The following is a 10,776-nucleotide window of genomic DNA, read 5'->3' as shown; positions in this document are numbered from 1 at the left end:
CACTGACAGTCTGTCCCCTCCCTCCCTCCCTCCCTCAACCCCCACACACTGACAGTCTTTCCCCTCCCTCCCTCCCTCAACCCCCACACACTGACAGTCTTTCCCCACTCACCAACCCTCAGTCCCAGCACTGACAGACTGTCCCCTCCCTCCTACCCCGCCCTCAGCCCACACGCCGTCAGACTGTCCCCTCTCTCGGCCCGCGCACTGACAGACTGTCCCTCTAACAGTACATTGGCTGGCAGTCTGTCCTTTGCTTGAAGTCATGGTCTGAAAGGCCATAGACTACCTGTCTACACCTCCTTCCAAAACCCCCAGACTGAGCCTAGTTATTGATAGTCCATGCCTCTGTTCAAAAGCCCACAGACTAAAAGCCAATATGAGACTGTCTGTTCCTCTCTTTAACTGCCCTGTAATGAGACTGTCAACACAGTGTCACCAGATGTGAAATAAACAAAATTATGCACCCTACCCCACTCTCCTCACAAGCTCTTGACAGGAATTTAGAGCATCATAACAGGAAACAAGTAACACTGATTATTATTATCCAGTCCAGTTCCCACTAGGAGGTACGGGTCCCAGAATGCCTCGTGTACGGCCTCACAAACTTTGGGAGAGAGAGAGATCGCTGATTTGAATGTCACATATTTAATAGCATTAGCTCTTCAGCACGTTTGCATTAATCATGTTGAATTTTCTGAAAGTCGGACTGGCTCAATAAGGTCAGTAATGGCAAATTGGATTTAATGAGGGTTGAAGGCAAGATTTTGGATGACCCAAAGTTTATGGAGGGTGGAGACAGCAAGGAAGAGTTGAGAACTGATTCTTTTCTCGTATCATTGACAAGCCTATTATTTATTGCCCACAAGACAGCTAGGCCAATTCAGGTGGGCACTTGCTAGTTAGGAGTCAACCACAATCTGGAGTCACATACAGCCCAGTCAAATTAGGATGTATGCTTCCTTCCACAAGGTTCAATGGTGAACCAGATTTTCTTCTTAATAGTCCAGAAGTTTCAAACTCACCATTATGGATATCAGCATTTTGTTTCATATTTTTTGAAACACTGAATTTAAATTCCTTAGCCCAGATTTGAAATCATGATTCTGGATGAGTAGTCCAAGTCTCTAGTTTACTAGTACAGTAATCTAACCAAAATAACCAACGTGCTACCATGGTGGCATTGGTATAATGGAGGGTTCATTCGCAGATGTGGGCGTCATTGACTAGGCCACCATTTATTACCCACCCCTAAATGCTCAAAAGGCAGCTAAGAGGTAATCACATTGCTGTGAGTCTGGAGTCATGTTTAGAACTGACCAGGTAAGGACAGACTGGTGGAAACAGTCTTAGTAATGGATTAAATATAGGGATTGAAGTCAACTCTGGATTGAACAAAACTCTCAGTTTCCATGCAGTCTGGCTGAGCATGAGGAAGCAACAAGAGAGACTGATTCTGTGTACAACCAGAATGTAGACGTTTTGTCAGGTAGCAAACTATAACTTCAAGAGAGTCAAGGGCAGAGGTGAATCAGCAAGGAGAAGATGCTGGGGAAGCAGAAAGGTGGCTTGGTGGTTAGCACTGCTGCTTTACAGTGCCAGAGACCTACGTTCAATTCCAACTTCAGGTGACTGTCTGAGTGGAGGTTGCACATTCTCCCCACATCTATGCAGGTTTCCTCCCACAGTCTAAAGATGTGCAGGTTAGGTGGATTGGCCGTCTTAAATTGCCCATAGTCTTCAGGGATGTGTAGGTTAGGTGTGTTAGCCATGGGAGTTACAGGGTAGGGGGATGGCCCTAGGCAGGATGCTCTTCGGAGGGTGGATATGGATCTGTTGGGCCGAATGGCCTATTTCCACATAGTAGGGATTCTATGGAAAAATCTGAAGGCAGATAAATCACCTGAATTGGATGGACTATACCCAGGGTTCTAAAGAAGATAGTTAAGAAGATTTTGGAGGAATTGGTATAATCTTACAGGAATCACTGGAGTCAGGGAGGAGTCCAAAGGACTGGACAATGGCTAACGTAACATCTTGTTTAAGAAGAGAGGGAGGCAGAAGACAGGAAATTATAGGCCAGTTAGCCTGATCTCAGTCATTGGTAAGATTTCAGGGTCCCTTATTAAGGATGAGATTGTGAAGTACCTGGAAGTGCATGTTAAATAAGGTTTCATCAAGGAGAGGTCACGCCTGATAAATTTACCTGAATTCTTCGAGGAGGTAACGAGCAAGTTAGGTAAGATCAAGACAGTGGACATGATCTATATGGATTTCCAGAAGGCCTTTTACAAGGGGCTGCATAGGAATCTGCTAAGTCATAAAAAGGCCCATGTGTTAGAGGCAAGGTACTGGCATGGATAGAGGATTGGCGGACTGGCAGAAGTCAGAGAATGAGGATAAAGAGGTCTTTTTTCAGAATGGCAGCTGGTGACAAGTGGAGTTCAGCAGGGGTCAGTGTTGGGACCACAACTATTCATGTAATACATTACCAATCTGGATGAAGAAACTAAGAGCATTGTTACTAAGTTTGCAGTTGGCACAAAGATAAGTGGAGGGGCAGGTAGTGTTGAGAAAGTGGGGAGGCTGCAGAAGGACTTGGGACAGGCTAGGAGAGTGAGCAAAAAAGTGACAGATGGAATGTAATGTGGGAAAGTGAGTTTATGCACTTGGATCGGAAGAATAGGGACAAAGACTATTTTCTAAATGGGGAAAGGCTTCAGGAATCTGAAACACAGAGGGACTTAAGAATCCAAGTATAGGATTCTCTTAAAGTTAACATGCAGGTTCATTTGACAATTAAGAAGGCACATGCAATGTTATCATTTGTTTTGAGAGGGATAGAATACAAGAGCAAGGAGGTACTACCGAGGCTGTATAAGGCTCTAGTCAGACCACATTTGGAATATTGTGAGCAGTTTTGGGCCCTATCGAAACAAGGATGTGATGGCCTTGGAGGGGGACCAGAGGGGGTTCACAAGAATGATCCTGGGAATGGTGGGCTTATCATATGAGGAATGGTTAAGTACTTTGAGTCTGTACTTGGTGAGTTTAGAAGGAAGAGGGGGAATCTGATTGAAACTTACAGAATATTGAGATGCCTGGATAGAGTTGATATAGAGAGGATGTTTCCATTAGTAGGCGAGACTAGGACCGGACGGCACAGCCTTAAAGTGAAGGCACAACCCTTTAGAACTGAGACGAGGAGGAATTTCTTCAGCCAGAAGGTGGTGAATCTGTACAACTCATTGCAGCAAAAAGTTGGAGAGGCCAAGGCATTGAGTGCCTCGAAGACAGTGATAGGTAGGTTCTTGATTAATGAGGAGATTAAGGATTATAGGGAGAAAGTAGGAAAATAAGGTTGAGAAACATATCAACTATGATTAGATGGTGGAACAGACTCGATATGGCCTAATTCTGCTCCTGTATCTTATGATCTCATGACCCAAAAATAACGGCTCAGATCTTCTAGATGGAGATATTTTGACTGCTTCATCAGCAAAGAGCAATTCATATAATTCAAGGTGGACTTGGGAGCCATAAGTATTTGGAATTTCATCTGGTAGCGGTGATTGCCAGTCATGGTTCAGCTTAGCACTCTTATGTTTGAGGTGAAGATTAAGGATTCACTTGAGATCAGGTGGATAGGATAGTGAAGAAGGTGTTCGGTATGCTTGTCTTGCTTTGATACGCTCAGTACATTGAGTAGAGAAGTTGGAAGGTCATGTGGCGGCTATACAGGACATTGGTTAGGCCACTTTCGGCATACTGCAAGCAATTCTGGTCTCCCCGCTTTTGGAAGGGTGTTGTGAAACTTGAAAGGGTTTAGAAAAGATTTACAAGGATGTTGCCAGGGTTGAAGGGTTTGAGCTACAGGGAAAGGTTGAATAGGCTGGGGCTATTTTCCCTAAAACGTCGGAGTGACCTTGTAGAGATTTATAGAATCACAAGGAGCACGGATAGGGGCACTCTAAAACTAGAGGGCATGGGTTTAAGTTGAGAGGGGAAAGATTTAAAAGAGACCTAAGGAGCAACATTTTCATGCAAAGGGTGGTGCATGTATGGAACAAGCTGCCAGAGGAAGTGGTGGAGGCTGGTATAATTACAACATTTAAAAGGCACCTGGATAGGTAAATGAATAGGAAAGATTTAGAGGGATATGGGTCAAATGCTGGCAAATAGAACTAGATTTATTTAGGATATCTGGTCAACGTGGATGAGTTGGACTAAAGGGTCTGTTTCCATGCTGTACATCTCTATGACTTAACTACACAACCTCGCTGACACTGCAATGCTGTGTGCTAGTGAGAGTGAAGCAGGTTTTCAGGCTATATCCAGGAAACGCAGAGGTGTTCTTCCCAGTGTCCTCTGGCCTATATTTATCCCCCAATTAACACCCTTAAAACAACAAATTAATTGGTTATTTGGTTCATCTGTTGTCCTCGCTCTGCATTAATTGGCTACTGTATTTGCCAACATTAGAAAATGTAATTAATTGGCTGTGAAATAATTTGTTACATTTTGAAGTTGTGAAAGGTGTTATATAGGTACTAATTCTTTTTTCTTTTGGCAGCCTTGGTTATTAAAGAAATTGTGGTGATTGTAATGAGGTCAGCCAGGTGCACCTCATAGAATATGAGTTCCTTGATTGGGGCTGTTAATCTGGTCCAGTCAGGGAGCCTTGGCACAGATAAGAACGGGAGTGTCAGACATCCTGTTCACCCTGAGAACTGTCTCTGAGGGAGCTGGACCAGTGTCAAGGACTCTCCGTGTGTAAGTAAAGCGTGACTTGTTGATAGGATACCAGCCTCTTGGAATTATTTCAGTGGTGACGAGAGAAAAGCATGCTTCTGAAGGAATTCGTATGCAACAGTCATCTTTGAGTCGGGGTAAGCATTTCTGGCATCGTGCTGTTATTTGGGAAGCTTGATCTATTCAATTCTGCTGTCAAAGACTGGGCCCAGAATGTGGAAAGAATGCATTATTTTTTCTGGGAAAATGACATTGGAGCAGATGAAAAACAAAGAGTCTTCCTCCTGACATCTTGTGAACCCACAGCTTTTTTGGTTATTAGGTGCCTAATTTTCCCTCAGGCATCAGATACTAAAACCTTTCAAGAGTTGACAGATTTAGTGAAAGAATATTATGACCCCAAGCCTCCTCAAATTGTGAGATTCTATCGGTTTTTACTTGGCAATTCAAAACAGAGGGGAACCTGTATCGGGATTTTTCACTACGTCAAGATGACTGGCAGAGGCATGTGACTTTGGTTTACCCCTTAATGAGATGTTGAGAAACTGTTTGGTCCATGGGATTAATACTCTAGCCATGCAAAAGTGTCTACTAGCTGAAACCCAACTGGACTGCAAACAGGCACTGCAACAGGCTTTATCATTAGAAAATGCAGCAAGTGAACAAATGAATTGCAGAGTATTCCGATGGAAGTGGATACCCTCACCAGTCTGACTGAGCTTGGGGAACACCACTTGAGTGAAGCCAATTGTACAGCCTCACTCAAGACATATCCTGAACAGAGCAATTAGAGGTCAGCCCACAGCAAAACCCCAAAATAAAGCCGAGCCTCAGCCAAACAGTTAAAATTTTCCGATCAGCAAGCTGTTGCAGTTGCTGCCAGTATGTTGACTCGAGACAGAAAAGGAGTCCCACTAGACCTGAATTAAGTAAGAGAATCTTAGGCCAGTATCCAGGATAGTGCATACCCTGAAAAGTCCACCTACATCTGGTTTGGAACAGTTAAATTGCTCAGCAACATCCAAATCAGAACCAATCAAAATAAACATGTTGTTAAATGGTCACCTGGTTCTAAAGAAGGTCAATACCAGCTTAGCTGTTTCAGAGATCGCAGAACCAGTCATAGAGTCATAAAGTTGTCAAGACATATAACAGGGAAACAGACCCTTTGGTCCAACTTGTCCATGCCGACCAGATATCCTAAATTAATCTAGTCCCATTTGCCAGCATTTGGCCCATATCCCTCTAAACCCTTCCTATTCATATACCTATCCACATGCCTTTGAAACATTGTAATTGTACTAGCCTCCACTACTTCATCTGGCAGCTCATTCCATACATGCGTTCCCCTTTCACCTTAAATCTATGCCCTCTAGTTTTGGACTCCACCATTCCGAGGATAAGAGTTTGTCTATTTACCCTATCCATGACCCTCATGATTTTATAAACCTCAATAAGGTCACCTCTCAGCCTCTGACACTCCAGGAAAATAGCCCCAGCCTAATCAGCCTCTCCCTATTGCTCAAACCATCCAACTCCGGCAACATCCTTGTAAATCATTTCTGAATGCTCTCAAGTTTTACGACATCCTTCCTATAACAAGGAGACCAGAATTGTATGCAGTATTCCAATTGTGGCTTAACCAATGTCCTGTACAGCCACAACATGACCTCCCAACTCCCATACTCAATGCACTGACCAATAAAGGAAAGCATACCAAACGCCTTCTTCACTATCCTATCTACCTGTGACTCCACTTTCAAGGAACTATGAACCTGCACTCCAAGGTCTCTTTGTTCAGCAATGCTCCCTAGGACCTATCCATTAAGTGTATAAGTTCTGCCCGGATTTGCCTTTCCAAAATGCAGCACCTCACATTTATTTAAATTAAATGCCATCTGCCACTCCTCGGCCCATTGGCCCATCTGATTAAGATCCCATTGTACTCTGAGGTAATCTTCTTCGCTGTCCACAATGCCTCCAATTTTGGTGTCATCTGCAAACTTACTAACCATACCTCTTATGTTCACATCCAAATCACTTATATAAATGACCAAAAGCAGTGAACCCAGCACCAATCCTTGTGGCACACTGCAAATCACAGGTCTCCAGTCTGGAAAGCAACCCTCCACCACCACCCTCTGCCTTCTACTTTTGAGCCAGTTCTGTATCCAAAAAGCTGGTTCTCCCTCTATTCCATGTGATCTAACCTTGCTAACCAGTCTACCATGAAGAACCTTGTCAAATGACTTACTGAAGTCCACATAGATCATGTCCACCGCTCTGCCCTCATCAATCCTCTTTGTTACTTCTTCAAAACACTCAATCAAGTTTGTGAGACATGATTTCCCACATGCAAAACCATGTCTTTAACAAAATTCTGTCTGGACTCCAACCTTTAAGTTTGCGCAAGTCCTCACATCAACTACTAGTCCTATCATCAGCTCAATGTTCTTAGTCATTGTGGACGCCCTGTCAAAGTGGCTGGATGTGCATCCAATTAATTTGTCAAACACAGGGACAATGATAGAAAAACTCCGCACATCTTTTGCAATATGCAGACTCCAGAAGTGTTGGTCATTGATTATAGGCCATTATTTACCAGCCGGGAATTTGAGTATTTCCTAAAGTCAAACGGTATTCAACATATAAGGGAAGCTCCATACCATCCAAATGGTCTGGCAGAAACAGCAGTCCAAACTTTGAAGGCCGGCTTAAATAAAGAGTCTACAGCTTCATTAGTCCTGGTTCCTATTTGATTAAAGGACCACCCCTCATGCAAATAAAGGGATAGTTTCAGCAGAGTTGCTAATGGGGAGATGACTCTGCACCAGGCTAAATCTGATCTTCATGGAACTGGGGTGGGGGGGAGTGAGGGAGGGGAGAGTGAAACAGCATGAGGAACACCAAAGACAAGTGCAAAAATCCACTCAGTGAGAGAGATAGTTTACTTCAAGAGGACATGGTTTGGTGTATGAACCAGGGGAATGGCACTGCATGGACAAGAGGCATGGTTGATGAACACTCTGATGCCCAGCGGTTGTAGGAATCTTGTGGTGAGTTCTGACGTGTTCCTGATGTAGAGTAGTGTGATGAGTGTGTCGGGGCATGCAGAATCTCTCTGATGTTCCTGTAGGCATCTCCTGACCCAGTTCTTTGGATATCCATTATCCTTGAATACTTGGAAGAGGTATTCCTCCTCCTCTTGGCGTAATTCCATGTTGCTGCAGTGAAATCGCATTTTGTCCTAAGTTCATAATAAGAGGATGTTTCTATCAGCAAGCTGAATCTGCTATCATCTAAAACTTTTGCTTTACTTTTGCTATCAATAGATGATTGTTCCCAGTTTTAATAATTAATTCCTGATCACAGTACATTTTTCGTGGAGATCATGAGGGATGATCATAACATTATTCTGTCTCTTCTGAACTGCTAAATAAAACAGCCCTTAGACCAATGCATAAAAGCGAAACTATTAGTTTTATTTTTGATTAAATTACACATTGACCAAATGATATATCAGAATACTGAGCTATAAAGCCATGAAATTAGAATCAGAACATTGTCATCAACAGTCCTTGAGGATGACATCTAGTCAGTGTTGCGGGTTTCTGCTAAGTGTCTCCTATGATGTAGCTATCACATTTCAATTAAAACATGTTTCAGAGATAGTAGGAACTGCAGATGCTAGAGAATCTGTGATAACAAGGTGTAGAGCTGGATGAACACAGCAGGCCAAGCAGCATCAGAGGAGCAGGAAAGCTGACGTTTCGGGCCTAGATCCTTCTTCCGAAATTTCAGCTTTCCTGCTCCTTTGATGCTGCTTGGCCTGCTGTGTTCATTCAGCTCTACACCTTGTTATCTCAATTAAAACATAGTTGGCTAGAAAATGTCAGAGCCAAATACAAACAATTTCTTGAGTGTAAGAAGGAGGAATTTTGTTACTTGCTAACCCTGAGAAACAAAACTAAAAACTAGACATCAAATACACACACAAAGTTTAAAAGGAAGAGTGTCTGGTATAGACAGAGTGAAATAACATAGTTTAGAAATCCTTACAGTCTTTAAGGTATTAGATTTTAAACTTGAGTCCACAGTTGATTAAGTGTTGACTCATATCTAAAGCAGTGACAGAATCTGTAGATGTTTTGTGTTTTCAGTGAATGGTTGTTTTCCCAAGTTGCTTTTTCTCTGGATGCTGTTTCTCAAGATAAAGAAACAGACAGGGTGTGTGTGTGTGAGAGAGCGAGAGAGAGCGAGAGAGAGAGAGAGAGAAAGTGAGCAATCCTTCCAAGTCCTGCTGTTTGAATCTTACTCTGTTCGAAAATAGCTGTTGAAATATAAGTTAGCTTCTATTCTGGAGTCTAGTTCTGTACTCTTTCTAAATTGTCTAACTGGCAAGCAAGGTTTTCAGCTTCCTGTGTGTGAAATTATCATAGACATGTGAACTAAAATTAAAAGGAATTGCAAATTTTCTGAATCAGACTCAGTCCCCTGGTTTCAATGTCTTTAGTTAAACAGCTTTGTTTATTCCATGTGGGTTTCACAAAACCTGCCTCAATCTGTGATATGATGACCATTGCAATAATTTTAGGTCCATGTTGGTTCCTTTCTAAAAACCATTTTATTGCATGAGAGGTCTCAGATCTAACAATCAAATAATAGAAGTTAAAAATAGTACATATTTATCATTAGAGAAACAAGATGCTTGAATATACTTTGTAATGCATGGTAATGTTTTATACCTGTATATGAAACATGCACAACTCAGTTAGTCCCTGAACTCTGGATCTGCCATCTAAACTAATGACTGTGGAAGAATTTCTCCGGACACATGTAGGGCCCGAATACGTAACCTGAATTCCTTATTACATTTCATTTAGATCATACATAATCGCACTTGTTTCTCATTGAAGAAAAATAAACCACTGTAACTGATTTCCAAAAGTAAAATACTGCCAGAAAGTATACAAATCCATAGACTTAGTTCACAGAAGAGGCAGGGGTTTTACAAGTTGGTTAGGGAATGGGGATTTGGAATTGGGAGTTGGGATTTAAAAATAATCACACTTTTACAGCCTAAATTAGGCAGCTTGCTAAATGTTGCTTAAACCGTGCTTTTGTAATTGATGCCTCTGGTAATATAACCTCTGGTAATATAGTAAATGGTATATATGATAGAGATGGGTTCTTGTGTTGAGATTGGTTGGCTCACGGAGCTGGTTTGTTGTTCCACAGACGTTTCGTTACCGTGCTTGGTAACATCCTCAGTGCAGCCTCTGATGAAGCGTCGGTGTGTTTTACCGCCTGGTTTTTAAACTCTGGGGTCCGTTGCGATGGATTGCCTCACTTCCGGGTTTCCTCCGTAGTGGAATGTATATGGGGTCGAGTTCAATGTGTTTATTAATAGCATGCTTCGTGGAGTGCCATGCTTCTAGGAATTCTCGTGCTTGTCTCTGCCTAACCTGTCCCAGGATCTAGGTGTTGTCCCAGTTGAAGTCATGGTTCTCCTTATCCATGTGGATTGAGATGAGTGAGTATTGGTCGTGTCTTTTTGTAGCCAGTTGGTGTTCATGTACTCTTGTTGTTAGTTTCCTTCCTGTTTGTCCGATGTAGTGTTTCTCACATCTCTGCAGGGGATCTTGTAGACGACATTGGTCCTGTTCATGGCGGGGAGTGGGTCTTTAGTTCGGGTGAACACTTGTCGTAGGGTTGATGTGGGTTTGTGTGCCACTCTGATGCCCAGCGGTCATAGGAGTCTTGTGGTGAGTTCTGACGTGTTCCTGATGTAGGGTAGTGTGATGAGTGTGTCGGGGCATGTAGAATCTTTCTGATGTTGTTCCTGTAGGCATCTTCTGACCCAGTTCTTTGGATATCCATTATCCTTGAACACTTGGAAGAGGTATTCCTCCTCCTCTTGGCGTAATTCCATGTTGTTGCCCTTTTAAATAGTGTTCGCATCAGAGTGGCACACAAGCCCACATCAACCCTACGACAAGTGCTCACCCGAACTAAAGACCCACT

This window comes from Rhincodon typus, chromosome 33, assembly GCF_021869965.1.
Source record: "Rhincodon typus isolate 14 chromosome 33, sRhiTyp1.1, whole genome shotgun sequence".
NCBI lineage: Eukaryota > Metazoa > Chordata > Chondrichthyes > Orectolobiformes > Rhincodontidae > Rhincodon > Rhincodon typus.
This window is presented reverse-complemented; position numbering follows the sequence as displayed.